At 44.3% G+C, this 13,523-nt stretch overlaps 1 protein-coding gene across 7 annotated transcripts in view; it reads left to right on the forward strand.

Moving 5' to 3' along the window:
• MED12 (mediator complex subunit 12) overlaps window positions 1-13,523 on the forward strand; it is an 820,436-nt gene that overhangs the window by 635,169 nt on the left and 171,744 nt on the right. The window lies entirely within an intron of this gene.

Below are 13,523 nucleotides of genomic sequence, written 5' to 3' on the forward strand. Positions count from 1 at the left end.
CTTCGAGACTGAGATGAGCTTGCTGTTCTCTCATTGAGACTGAGAAGAGCTTGCTATTTTATCTTCGAGACTGAGATGAGGTTGCTATTCTTTCTTCAAAACTGAGATGAGCTTGCTATTCTCTCATTGAGACTGAGATGAGCTTGCTATTCTATCTGCGAGACTGCGATGAGCTTGCTATTCTGGTGTTCAAAATATTTTATTGCAACTTATTTCATAATAAACAAACAAGCAAGACATACAAAAAAATGAATATTAATCAACACCTATCTATTACAATATCAAAATTACAATATTTGCTTATACACAATAGATATAATATTCACGGAAAAACTTAAAAGGAGGGGGAAGGGGGAAACAAAATAGAAAATTGATAGTAAAATACAAACTGAGTTACTAATCAATTTCAATTAAAAAATAAAAGAATAACAAATGGGGAACAAGCAAAAAATATACTATTAATTTGATAATTATCAACAGGAATCGAGAATGAATGATAAGCAATAGAATTATGACAAACCCCAGACATAGATAACGGAGCACCTCTTCTTGTAAAAATAACCCATGACCCCCAAGCATGAACAGATAACTTTGAAACATCTTTCCAACAAAATGTAATGGATTTTAACGCAGCTGAGATTAGGAAATTAAAGTTTACATTCAAGATCACTTAAATCCAACGATAAAATAACAGCTTTGCATATTAACATTTTATATCATGTATCATCCTGAATATTTAAAATCTTTTTAATAATAACCCAAACTTCTTCCCAGAATTTAGAGATTAAAGGACAAGAAAAAAGCATATGTTGAAGTGAGCCAGAGTGTAAATTACAATGCCAACAAGTATCAGATTGAATAAGTTTAGCCTTAAGTAAACGTAATGGAGTCCATAAACAATTAATTAGAATATAAGAGTTAGTTTGGAAAAGCGAAACAGGTAACCAAATCTTTCGCCATGTAGCATCAGGTAAAGAAAGAGATAGGTCATTATTCCAGAACGTAGCAATCAAATTAATATCACTGCCTAAATTATTAGACAATTTCTTATATAGAATAGAAACACCATGACTATTCGTTGATACAGTTTGGATGTATATGGATAAATCAGCTTGAATATTAGAAGGAATAGTGTGCTCCAAAGAATCTAAGATCGAATTACATAAATATTCATATTTTATAAGATCAGAATTAACCAAAACAAACTTAGTTTGCAAATCCTCAAATGGTATAAAAGTGTTGTTAGAATAAACATCTTTAAGGTAAAAAATTCCAGCTTTCATCCACGAGAACCAAAAACTATTATTTCTATTTAACTTAATAACATTGCTATACCATAAAGATAAATCAACAGTACTATACATGGGATATTGAAAAATTGAGTCCAACTCATTGAAAATCATTTTAGTGGATTTAAGGATAATAGATTCATGAAAAAGTGAAGATTTGTTAGACGTTGTTATCAGAGTGGGAAGTGGAAAGGGGTTCACAATGGATTTTTCAATGCAGAACCATGCAGGTGGATGAAGTAAAAAGGATTGATTAAACCATATGGCACGTTGTTTTAAAATAAACGCTTTATGATAAAGCAGAAATCTGGGATACCAAATCCAGCATTACCTTTAGACATTTATAATTTGTTATAGCTAATACGGTGTGCCTTATTCTTCCAGAGAAATTTGGAAAGAAGTATTCGAGGCATATGAGCTGCAGATCGAACACTATGCATTAGATCGCCACCTGGTGTTGGGCTCGGATGATTGCAGGTTGTTGTCTTCTTGGAGAAGTCTTTGTAGTCACGATATAGGTGACTCCTCCCTTGGACAATACTGCGCATGGGCATCGGCTTCATCCTGAGATTGTTTCTTTCCACCACTGTGTTCGGATGAAAGTTTCTCCGCTCCGGATAGAAAAACTTTTTCTGCAACTTCGAAGCGCAAAAACTTCCTATAACTAATATCGACATTGAATACAACTTTCGACACCATCGACTTGATTCCGGTTCATCGATGCGAGCCGCTGGGCCTATCAACGCAGTGCGGCCTACACCACATGGAAAGAACTCGGTTCAACAAATGCCCGGTATGCCGAGCAAAATTTCCACATAGCGATCACCACGAGGTTTGCAACCTCTGTCTATCGCCGGATCACGACGAGTCAACCTGCACAACTTGTGCATACTTCTGATCGAAAAAGACCATCCGGGATTGGAGGGCCCGTCGACACGAAATGAAGAGATCATCCCCAGCACCGGAGGATATCTTCGACAACGAGGTTCCGCTCGTTCCGGAAGAGGATTCGCCTGATCTCCAGATCATGTCAGAGGCAGAGGACTCGGACGACTCGATTCCATCACGTCAACCCGTGAGTACTTCTGACCCTGCACACATGCACTGCCCAAGCCAAAGGCGAAGGTCAGCTCTCCGCCCAAGGGGCCCAGTCGAGACCAAGTACTTCCTCCTAAAGCCCAGCCTTCGAGCTCGGCTCAGAGGAAAACAACTACCCCTTCAGGTGCTTCGGCACCGAGCAAGCCACACTTGCCAATTCCACCACCTCCATCGGCACCGAAACACAAAGACCCTTCGACACTGAGGCCAAAAGACCGTTCGGCACGAAAGCGAAAGACCATTCGACACCGAAAGTAAAAGATCCTTCGACGCCAAAGCCTAAAGAGGTACAGGCACCGAAAGAAGCTCCGGCTCCGAAGCCGTCCGCTTCCAAACCAAAAGAGGGAAAGCCAGCGCCTGACGCCACAAAGCCGACGAGGCCAGCTTTCACTCCGAAGTCTCCCGCTCCGGTGCCAACACCCACAAAGCCTGATTCCGAGGTTCCCAAGTACTCGGACACGCCTACCAAGCCGAAAACACCACCTTCGGCACCGAATACTTTGCCACAGGACGCTGTAACACCTCCCAAGGCAAAACGGCAAAAACAACCTCTGTCGGAACCGAAAAAGTAGACGCCGAAGAAGGTTGTAGAGGAAGATGAACGGTTTAGGCCAGATCCTAAACAAAAGCAGATCTACATAAACCCAAAGACTGGACATGTAGGTGCTATACCTCATAAAAATAGACCAGCAGAAAAACCACCTCCATATGTGATTCCTGCCAAGAAGGACTGTGCAACTTCTCCTATTCACCCTCCCTCAACTGCATCTCCTTCCTCTCCTGTCCCTCCTTACATATCACTTAAAATCTCTCCTGTCCCCTCTCCTGCATCATCACATTCACCACAGACTGATGAGGAGTATAACTTAGGTGGTGGGGAGGATCCACATGTAGACCCAAATACATATCCTTTAGATGAGGATTTCTACACTTTTCCACCACATAATGTGTCTGATATCCCTGATCCACAGTTATACCCGTCAAAGCCTTCTCCACCAGAAGACACCTTTTGGTTTTAACCACCTCTTACACACAGCTGCTCTTTACCACAATGTCACAATGCATTCTGATGACATTGAAGAAGATTTTCTGTTAGACACATTTGAGCCATCACACAGATCTACTCAAATTCTTCCCATGATCAAGGGAGTCATTAAAGATGCTCCAGAAATATTCAAAGATCCTGTACGCACTAGGGTACTAAATCCAAGAGTAGAAAAGAAATATAGGCCTGCACCCGCTGATCCAACCTATATTAAAGGACACCCTCCATTAGACTCCTTGGTAGTGTCCAATGCGAGAAAACGAGCAAATTCACAGACTTCTGGTGAAACGCCCCCACCTGACAAGGAATCCAAAGCTATTGATGGCAGAGCTGATTACGACCAATTAGAGACACTACTACAACACCTTCCAGATCAATATAAAGATCAGGCAACAGAGCTCATACAAGAAGGCAAATTAATCTCAAATGCCTCAATAAAATATGCCCTAGATGTCGCAGAAACAGCTGCTAGAGCCGTAAATACTAGTGTCATACTCAGAAGACATGCGTGGTTGCGCATTTCAGGGTTCAAACAAGAGGTGCAAACCACAATCTTGAACCAGACTTTCAACCAAAACCAATTATTTGGCCCAGAAGTAGACATTACACTGGAGAAAATGAAGAAAGACACAGACACTGCAAAGTCAATGGGAGCTCTACAGTCCACACAGACTAGAGGGTCTTTTCGTCGCTCCTTTTAAGGAGGAGGCTCCAAACAAACTGGAGCAGATACAACAACATCTTCCAAGACGCAGACTCTCGTCCTCTAACAAAGGGTATTTTAGAGGAGGATACAGGGGCAATATAACAAGGGAAGAGGACGCGGTAACGACAGCAATCGCTCCTCCTCCACAACTAAACAGTGACTTCCCTCTGCTCCCCCAACAGCATTCCACTCCTTTGGGGGGCAGATTAACACAGTTCCTGCCTGTCTAGAACTCCATCACAACGGACAGGTGGGTGAGACAGATTATCCAACATGGCTACTGCCTAGAACTTACAGCAACCCCCCCAAACATACCACCCAGGCAGTGTCCTATGTCTATAGATCACCTGACTCTACTTCAACAGGAAGTCCTAGCACTTCTACAAAAAGATGCTATTTAACTCGTCCCATTAGAGGAACAAGTAGCAGGGGTTTACTCACTGTATTTTCTAATTCCCAAAAAGGACGGGACACTGAGACCAATTCTCGACCTCAGGCCCCTCAACCATTCCATACAATCAGATCATTTTCATATGATCACTCTGCAACAAGTGCTCCCACTACTGCAACAAGGCGATTTCCTTTCAACACTAGACCTGAAGGATGCCTATTTTCACATCCCAATACATCCTGCTCGCAGGAAGTACCTACGGTTTGTAATACAAGGACAACCCTATCAGTTCAAAGTCCTTCCGTTTGGTGTCACAACAGCACCACGGGTGTTCACAAAGTGCTTAGCAGTAGTAGCAGCACATCTCAGAAGACAACAGATACACGTCTTCCCTTATCTGGACGATTGGCTCATAAAAGCCAAGTCATTCCACCAATGTGTACAACACTCAGCAGACAATTCAACTGTTGCACAACTTAGGGTTTACGATCAACTACACAAAGTCGCACCTAGAGCCTTCGCACGTGCATCAGTATCTAGGAGCTACCATAAAAACGTCTACAGCTCTAGTGTATCCCAGTCCAGCCAGGATACAGAGCATTCAAGCCTTAGTCTCCACTTTCCAACACCAGCAGTCTCTCCAGGCAACAGTGTTCATAAGGTTAATAGGCATGATGGCATCCTGCATCTTCATAGTACCACATGCAAGGCTACAAATGCGTCCATTACAGGAATGTCTGGCACAACAGTGGAATCAGTGGAATCGGGTACTGCTTTAGCTTGGATAACATCATTCCTATCCAATAGATCACAAACTGTTTCTTTAGGCCCCTTTCTTTCTGGTGAAAGACCCACTATATCAGGTGTGCCCCAGGGGTCCATACTGAGTCCTCTCTTTTTTAATAAATATATGGCCCCCCTCCTCACGCTGATCGAATCCCACGGTATCCTCGTGACTTCCTATGCTGACGACACTCAGCTTGTCGTCACCATAGATAAAATACACCCTGACGCTGCCCTGAGATTTCAAAATTGCCTTTCCCAAGTCTTCTCTTGGCTTAACCTGAACCACCTTAAATGCAATAGCGCCAAAACTGAAATAATACCCTTAGGCAAAGACATCCTCTTCTCCCCTAAAGACTGGTGGCCTCAAAACTCTGAAGCACCACCGAGTGCGGTCCCTTCAGCCCGCAATCTTGGGGTTCAATGTGACTCGTCCCTCAGCTTTGACGAGCATGTGCGCATTACTGCAGGGTGCTGTTTTAGTTTGATCAGACAGTTGAAGACATTCTTTGACTTCCTCCCCATCTCAGCCAGGAAATCAGTCGCAGTGGCTCTCATCCTTTCCCGGCTGGATTATTGTAATGGCCTCCTGGCAGGTATAAAGAAATCCTCCCTTAAGACACTGCAAAGCGTCCAACACGCAGCGGCCAGGCTCGTTCTCAAACTCCCTCGAAGGTCCTCGGCCTCTGCAGCCCTTAACACTCTTCATTGGCTGCCCCTCCACAAAAGAATTCTTTTTAAGCTTCTCGTCACGGTCTTCAAATCCACCAGGAACACTGGCCCTTCTTACCTGGTTAAGCGCTTCCTGCGTTGCATTCCATCTCGTTGCTTGAGGTCGTCGGGAGCCAATTTAGTTACTGTACCTCGAATAAAACTAAAAACAAAAGGTGGAAAGACCTTCTCATTTCTGGCTGCCAAGGCATGGAATAGTCTCCCCCCCCAACCTCAGGCATGCCCCCACAGAAAGCCTTTTTAGGAAACTTCTGAAGACCTGGATTTTCCCTCTGTCTGACTCATCGGTCCTCGCAGCCATCTGATCCCCGCTTTCCACTGCTGGTTCTTCTGTTTGCTCAGCGCCAAGATGCTCCTTCCGGAGCAATAGTCGCGCTATACAAATTCCAATAAATATCAAATATCAAATATCAAATCAGGCTCAAGGTCAGCTCACAGACCTGGTGTTGGTAGACAGCCGTATGCATCGCTCTCTGCAATGGTGGAACACCAAAAACTTGACAAGAGGACGACCGTTCCTCGAGCCTGTTCCACAGATAGTGCTCACAACAGACGCATCCCTCACAGGATGGGGAGCCCATCTCTTACACCATACTACTCAAGGTCGATGGAACAACCAACAAAAGCTGTTCCATATCAACCATAGCGATATTCTTAGCACTCAAAACTTTTCAACTCAAGTACAGAACAAAGCTGTCTTAATCCGGACGGACAATATGACAGCGATGTACTATATACAAAAACAGGAGGGGACACACTCTCTGCAACTGTCCCAGCTCGCACAGAACATTTGGAGATGGGCCATTCCTCAAAACATATATCTGTTAGCGGAACACCTTCCAGGGGTTCACAATCAGATAGTGGATCTGTTAAGTCGGCAGTCACAACCGATTCACGAATGGTAGCTACATCAACAAGTTGTTCAGCCATTCTTCCAGCAGTGGGGGCACCCACACATAGACCTGTTTGCCACCCACAAAAATGCCCAAATGCCAACCTTCGCCGCCAGGTTCCAAAACCCACGGTCCAAGGGCAATGCAATATGGATGAACTGGTCAGGCAGATTTGCGTACGCTTTTCCGCCTCTCCCCCTCATTCCACTAGTGGTGCGCAAGCACAAACGGCAGTCTCTCAAGCTCATACTAGTAGCTCCCACGTGGGCACGCCAGCCGTGGTTCACCACACTACTGGACCTCTCCCTGGTTCCACATCAAAAGTTATAGCTCACACCCTCGCTGTTTACACAGAACCACAGAGAAATCAGACACCCAGACCCAAACCAACTGAATTTGGCAATCTGGCTCCTGAAGTCTTAGTTTGGTTATCTCAACCTACCACCAGACTGCATGAACATCATTAAAGAGGTCAGGAGACCTACTACCAGAGCGTGTTATGCCCCTAAATGGAAAGGTCCTTAGAACACTATTTCAAACTACTTCAATGGATACAAGCGACCACCGCTAGGGGAGACACTGCTGCACAATCGATGCATAGTGTACAATCTGCAGCTCATATGTCTCGAACGGAAAATGCTTCTTACCAGTATGCATCTGTTCTTGGCATGTAGAGCTGCAGAGTCGTACACGCCCTCCCGCCTCCCCGGGATGGAAATCCATTCCAGTTCTCATCTTACTTAGATGCACATGCATGGACATCCTTTTTCTTACTGTATCTCTACTAACTCCATCATTTCCCATCATGGCGAAAAACAATCTAAAGATGGAGCCGATGCCCATGTGCAGTATTGTCCAAGGGAAGAGTGTAAATGTAAATACAAAGACTTCTCCAAGAAGACAACAACCTGCAATCATCAGAGCCCAACACCAGGTGGCGATCTAATGCATAGTGTACGACTCTGCAGCTCTACATGCCAAAAACAGATGCATACTGGTAAGTAGCATTTTCCTTATCAACATCTTTATAAAATTTTTATGGGAATTGAATGGGGATCATAGCAAGGGTATAAAAGATTTTAGGATCAATTTTCATTTTAATAGATTATAATCTACCCCACCATGACAGATGTAATGAGGACCATTTAGACATGTTATCTTTAATATAATCTAACACAAAGTTACTGTTTAAAGTCAATGTTGATTTTGTAGTGGAAGAAAAAAAAGTACCTTGATATTTTAATCTATTCTTTGCCAAATATTTTCATTCATAGAAATCATATCAGGAGTACAGTATACATTGAAAGGAAAACATTCTGTTTTGTTATTATTTAACATATATCCAGAAACCATAGAATACTTTATTATTTCAATTAAGGAAGGAAATGAGGACAAAGGGTCACTGTTAAATAAAAGTACGTCATCGGCATAAGTTAGGGTTTTAATAATAACATCTTTAACATTGATTCCTTTAATATTTTCACATTTCCTTATAGTTGCAAGAAAGGGTTCAATACCAATTAAAAATAATAGTGGGGAAAGAGGACACCCCTGACGAGTACCCCTAAAAAGGGAAAATTGATTACAAATTTGACCATTAATAAATAACCGTTGTGAGAAGTTGGCCCGATATGCAACGTTCGCTATTCTAGCGACCGCTATGTATCGTTCCAACGACCCTTATGGTGTTTGGTTGTAAGTCAACCTATAGACCAGCTATCCTAGTAGCGTGGATACGAGCAGTCTAAGGCTAAAGACTCGAGAGGGCGTGTTAAGCCAGCTGTTTACCACACATGTACCCCTTGAACACCCAGTGAAAGGACACCACACAAGTGTTATGAAAATAAACAGGATATTTATTAAGAATCACAACAGCCCTGTACTCTTTATGAGGACAGGGTACTAAGCACAAACCAAATCTCTTTAGCAAATACTTCAAGTGCACAATTAAAACAAGTGTCCGGGGACACGGAAAGGTTAAGGTCTCGGGCGGACCCGATAAGGCAAGTCGGAAGCGAGGGACTCAGGACCCTAGAGTAAGGAGGCTATGCAGGCACCGAAATGCCGAGTTACCTAGCCACGAGGGCTGCGGCTGCACAAGTCTTACAGGTGTCGGGGTCTTCGCTGACGAGCCAGGAGCCGGAAGAAAGGAGTTGCTGGCCGGCGACCAGTGCTGAATAGTTCGTAGAGATCCAAGCCTGGATCGGAGATTGATGAAACCTGAAAGCAGAGGGGACCAAGTTCGTACTACTAGCCAGTAGTCAGAGGGTACCAGGAAGGCACCGGTTGGCCGTCACCTCGACCAGGTGAGTGGGCGACGCTAGGCTCTGCAGTCTCACGGACCAGGAGGCGTTGTCGGCGACCACGGTGGAGGTGCGAGCTGTCCCACGAAGGATGATGCTGTCGGCGTCGTTGGGCCCAGGATGGGGCAACAAGCCTTGGCAGATCTCAGGGCCACGGGGTGGGCCTAAGATGGCGTCTTGAGTGGACCAGGAGGGTCCGGGGTGCTCCTCGGAAAGATGGAAGCAAGGGCCAGTCTGGAGCAACCAGACCAGCAGTGATGATTCTCGGATGTCGTCACAGAAGGGCACAAGCCAGCGGCGAGTGACCAGACAACGTGCTGAGCAGCGAGCAGAAGGGCCCCACGCAGATCGTGGAGATGCTGGGAGACTGCACTTCGGTGCTAGAGCGGCTCAGGGTCGGGGCTTCTCGGACCCCAGAGCACTCACCAGAGAGTTACCTCGATGGTCATGCTGGTTTTTAAGAGCGTGCAGGTTCTGATGATGGCCGGTCCCTCGAGGTCTCGTCGCACCCACAGATCACAGCTGTGCTGATGACGTGGGTAGAGGTCAGAGGTGCCAGGGAAGCCGGTTCTCGTCGAGCTGGGCCGTCGGATCCTTGAGGAAGGACTTGCAGCAAACCGCAGAGTTCTTAGTTGGTGCCCGCTGATGCAGGGTGACTACTCCTTAGCCACAAGGGAGAAATCTTGAGAAGAGTCTTGAGTGTCCTTTCGTAGAAAGTAGTTCTTGATTCAAAGATGATCTAATTTGGAAGGGTCCCCGCTCCGGTCTTTATCCTAAAGAAAGGGGTGGGTACATGACTAGGTCCTGCCCTAAGGGTGGGACCAGGAAGGGGGGTAGTTACGCCCCTCTCCCCTGCCGGGCTTTCCCCAGGCCAGGGCTGTCGCCCCTGGAACTGGTTCTAACCGGCAGATGCGTAGTGAGCACCGGGGTGCCACTCCGCAGTCACCTTCTTGCCAAAGCCCTACCTACCCAGAATACACAAACCCTGTCTGGGACGGTGCGAACAGCGCCCTCGACAGGAAACCCTTTGTCCAAGTGCTCCTCGCTGGAAGGACTCCCAGCAGCAGGAGGTCAGACTTGTGTCTGTGGTGGCAGCATCCATTTTGTGGAGCTGAGGCTTCAGTTAACTTTAACCGGGGTTCACAGTTACGTACATGTCGTGTCCCTCTAGAAGGGTGGGATACTAACCTCATCGCCAGAATTGGTGAGAGGGCAGCACCCCGATTCGTATGACACCTTACTCGACATGCTTTGATAACGCGATACCGGAGTTACCGATATGGTACGCGTTATCATGGAACAGCTATTGGGTCTTGATTCCGCAAGCTGCAGCCGGGCTCGGCTCGGGCCTGAACCTAGCTCACACGAGCCCACGCACTCTGCCTTCAGGATTGATAAGGCCTGCCATAGGAGTGACTGATAGGGACTCGGGTGTCCATTGTATGGTTAGATATAGGGCTACTATACCTAAAGCGAAGGGTGGTTACACGTCTTCGCCCCAGCTGTCGTGCAGCCAGTTGTGTCAAATTTAAGAGGCCAGCCAGGGGTGGCATAATACATGCTGCAGCCCCTGGCGGCCCTGGGTACACCTATGCCCTGCGTTACGGGGTCTGATAAGGTGGCCCAGTACCAATTGGTAAATGCACCTAGGGTACATATCGTAATTTAGAAAGAGAACAGCCAGGCTGTGGGTCTGATTAGCAGGCCCACAGCCAGAGAAAGTCGTAAACCAGTGAAACAAAAGCAAAAATCTGGGTGATCATAGGATTGCAGACCCTACTCTCCTACAACCGTGCAGTAGGAGAAAAATATAAAGCATAAACCATGCGGATAAAAGTATCACCAAAATTAAAAGATGAGGTATGAAATGGAAATTGCCATTGAATTTTATCAAAGGCTTTTTCAGCATCCAAAGCCATAACTCCTGAAGGACTAGCCAACAAGTGACCTTGTTCAATGACGTGTAACAGCGTTCTTGTGTTATTAGCTGAATATCTATTCTCCATAAACCCGGATTGATCAGAATGAATGATAGAATCCAATATAGGGGATAAATGTGTAGCCAATATTTTAGCATATAATTTACAATCTTGATTAATTAAAGAAATTGGGCGATAATTAGCAACCAGAGTGGGGTCTTTATCTGGTTTAGGAAGAACAATAATGAAAGCCTCAGTAAAAGACCCAGATGTACTTCCTGATGAACTAAACGCTGTGAAAAGTTGAAGTAATAAAGGCGAAAGTTGGGTTTGAAATTCTTAATGAAATTCAGCTGGTATACCATCAGGACCGGGAGATTTATTTAATTTGAGAGATTTTATCGCAGATATAATTTTCTCCATAGTAATGGGTAAATCAAGGACTGAGTTTATCTGACTGGGATATCTTGGGTAGATCACAGGAGGAAAGAAAAGAATCAACCAAGGAAGTATCATTAAAATCAGGTTTATCAAATAATTTAGAGTAAAATTTAAAAAAATTCATTAACAATGTCTTTAAGAGATAAGGCAATCTTACCATTGGGGCCATGGATAGAAGTGATTTGAGTTTTATCTTTTTTAATACAGAGATAGTTTGCTAAACGTTTTCTGGATTTATTTGTATTGAAACTAAATTTAGCTTTAGCCTTAGAAATCTGAATACCAGCTCTTTTACTAAGAATTGTATTGAAATCATAACGGAGCTTATGTAATTTATCCCTATATTGTGGATCATTAGACATAATAAAGAGACGTTCATACTTTGCAATTTGTTTTTCTAAATGTTTAATATTAGCGTTGAAGGTCTTATTTTCGTGAGTCATAATAGAAATGGTAGCACCTCGAATATAAGTTTAAAAGCATCCCATCTAATAACCAAAGAAGTAGACCTTCAGGATTCAGTTGAAAATATTCAGTAATGGCAGATAAAAGTTTTGGCTTGTTACGGTCATTGAGGGCTATGCTAGAATTCATTCTCCATCTAGATTGTTTGGTGAAGGACGGATTTTGGTTTAAAATACAAGAAATCATAGCATGGTCAGAAACATCAATATTACCAATTGTAGGGGTCTTGATAGAATTAATAAGCGGTCTTGTGACTAAGATATAATCAATTCTAGAATGGGAATTGTGTGGATTTGAAAAGAAAGTAAAAATGTTTTCCGTAGGAAAATGGAGACGCCAAATATCAACCAATTTAGTAGTTTGTAGAAACGTCTTAAAAGCAAAATAAACTTTAGGGGGATGGAATCTCGTACGAGATAGTCTATCTAATAAAGGATCATAAATAACATTAAAATCACCAGCAACAATTAGAGGGACATTTCCAATTTTTAACACCTCTGTAGCAAGATTATTCGAAAACCCAGGTTCATCCGCCGTGGGCCCATACACATTTAATAGAAATATAATAGAATCATGACCTTTAACCTTAACAATTAAATATCTCCCATCTGTATCTATAATTTTACTCAAAATTTGGCATTGAGATTTCTTAGAAAAAAGTATAGCTACCCCATTTTTATTGCCATTAGCAGGAGAAGAAACAATACTGTCAAACCATTTTCTATTCATATAATTTAAGATCGTTTCAACATGAGTTTCTTGCAATGAGCTTGCTATTCTATCTGCAAGACTGAGATGAGCTTGCTATTCAATCCTCAAGATGCAAATGAGCTTCCTATTCTATCTTCGAGTCTTAGATGAGCTTGCTATTCTATCCTCGAGACTGAGATGAGCTTGTGATTATTAGTGAACTTCCTGCGATGCAGAAGGAAATGTTACTTGTAGTCCTATTCCGGCATGATAGGTGTATGTATGTATTGGCATTTATATAGCGCACTACTTACCCGTAGGGTCCCAAGGCGCTTCGACCGCTGCGAAACCCTTCCTGGCTTCCCTGAGAGATGGTCCCTTAATGGGTATCTCCAGGGTGAGACCAGGCATCCCCGGCGGTCTGGTGGGGCCGTTAGTGAAGATGAGGCAAGCTGATGCCCAGAGTTGCCGAGTGTGATCGCTGATCAGAGTGGGCACCGAGGCGAGAGAATTATCGAGTCCACTGACCCTGGTCCAGAAACCTGCCGCGCCGGGAATCGAACCCTGGTCCCGGGCCGTCCTCTGCTCTCGGGTCTGCCGCCTCTAACCAGTGAGCCACACTACTTCAGGTATCTATACTAAAGGCTCCCTTCCCCCCATTTGTTAGTTATGTCAACAGCAATCAATACTTCTGTTAATTCACATTTCTGTTTATCTCCTTCAAAAAGAAATGAGGCTGTGAGGCAAAGTGCCAGTACAGAGCGTACT

This window comes from Lissotriton vulgaris, chromosome 4_1 (genome assembly GCF_964263255.1).
Source record: "Lissotriton vulgaris chromosome 4_1, aLisVul1.2, whole genome shotgun sequence".
In the NCBI taxonomy this organism is placed as follows: Eukaryota; Metazoa; Chordata; class Amphibia; order Caudata; family Salamandridae; genus Lissotriton; species Lissotriton vulgaris.